We start from the raw sequence: 1,912 nt of genomic DNA on the forward strand, positions 1-1,912 counted from the left end.
TTGTGAATTTAGGGTTAATAGACCTCATAACCTTTCCGCAGAATTCAGTTGCTTAACAAAACGCTTACTATGGCTTTCATTGCTGCTTTGAGCTCACTTTTCCATACTATTCAAAATGAACAGCCGCAGTGTCATTATATCAGTACTAATACAAATACAGACTCAGCATTAATGGTTGTTGAACTGGACACTGAAACCACAACAGACTCTTCTGCCAAGTTCCAGCGTCTGCCCTCAGAGTCTCACAAAAAAGCCTTTCATTAAATGTCAATCCATCCCTCATAAAATATTTTAAGTCATGGCGTCGGTTTTGCTTGGCTTTCTTGGTGCAAAGCTAGCGGAGAGGACAGAGCAAATCTTGATATTAATATCTATGATCTTTCTATTTCTCTCTCCAAAACTAAATTCAAAGCTTTAACGCCGATTATTGTCATTATTTTTCACGAGGCCAACATTTAACGAGACTCCTGACTTCTCCACGTCTTACGATCCAATTGATCTCAAAAAACAAAAAAAAACAAACAAACAACAAAAACATAAATATAACTTGGGAAGTTCAGAATAATAATAAAAAGTAATGTAAAATCTTTTTGAAGAGAGGCAATTTCTTGGCTAAGATGAGTTCAGTACGAATATTATTAAAAAAAAAAACTGCTTCATGAGGGATGGTGTGAAAGTGCACTCTCTGCCGAATAACTCATAAAGACTTGATGATGTTTAAGTCTGGTCACTGCGGAGGCCACCACTTGCTCTTAACAGTATTCCCTGAAACAAGTCTGTGATTTGTTTAGCAGCGTTTATGGGCACATCACGATCCTGGAAATCAAGATCATGGTTATGGAATGGAGCTCGACTCCACCTGTAAAACAGCCTCCTGTCCTGGCTGGTGTTTGCGTGCTCCCTGCAATAATCATATCCAATGATATGAGAGGGCTGCTCGCACCAACAGAGATGATTAAACAGTTGGCAGGAGCTGGAGTGGACCGAAGCCATTCTTTGGCGTTTTCCAAATATAAAGTGGCCTCGGTGCTGGAAAAAAAAAAAAGAGGAGTGAAAGTCAAATTCGGCCATCAAACCGACGCTCTGGTTCCAATTGATGGAAAGTTTAATAAACCAGAATGAAGCACATATCTTTTGTCATTCTGTGGATCGATATTATTCAGATTCAAAAGAATCTGAGATGCAAAAGTTAATAAATGACGTGCTTCATGAGGTTAGATATTGGACTTGATGTGTGAAGAGGCCCTTCTTTCAACTGGTCTTTTTCTGCACATGAAAATGCCATTTTCAAGCGAGCCCAAGAGAGAGGGAGAGAGAGGCCTCTTTAATTTGCTCTGACATCTCACATTGACCAAGGTCTACATTTGAATCTAAAAGGAAAACCTTTTCTTTCTACACCTAATACCAAGAAACAGCATGAAAGCGTGACACCAGTCAGCAAGCTGAATCTCATTTGACAGCTAAGCCTCTGTGTTCGGTACACCCTGAAATTTTGGGATGTTTCCCTTCATTCAGCTTGAAACGGAACAGCGTTGTTTAATTGTACCCATGAGCCACTGAGTCACTCCTGCTGCAAAACTCGACACCCGAGTTCACCGTCGCTTCCATGGCACACATGTCTGCCGGAGAGATCAGACTCTGCTGCATTCCTTCCATTGTGTCCTCATTTCTGATTATAACCAGACACAATGCATCTTGTTCTTCAAGGTGCACAGCTCAGCAGACGGAGTGCTCAGGGAGGTAATGTCTGAAACGTAAGAAGTTCATCATCTGAAATGTATACATGGAATTCTCATAGCTTGCTCTATGGTGATGGTTTTAAAGTGTGTTGCATAGTCTGAGTTGGGATATGTTGACATTTATGCTGACTCCTAAAAAAAAAAAAAAAAAAAAGGGATATAGTTTCAGCAGA

The sequence above is a fragment of the Poecilia latipinna genome, unplaced genomic scaffold (assembly GCF_001443285.1).
Source record: "Poecilia latipinna isolate Pla-1442-1.1 unplaced genomic scaffold, P_latipinna-1.0 Scaffold636, whole genome shotgun sequence".
NCBI lineage: Eukaryota > Metazoa > Chordata > Actinopteri > Cyprinodontiformes > Poeciliidae > Poecilia > Poecilia latipinna.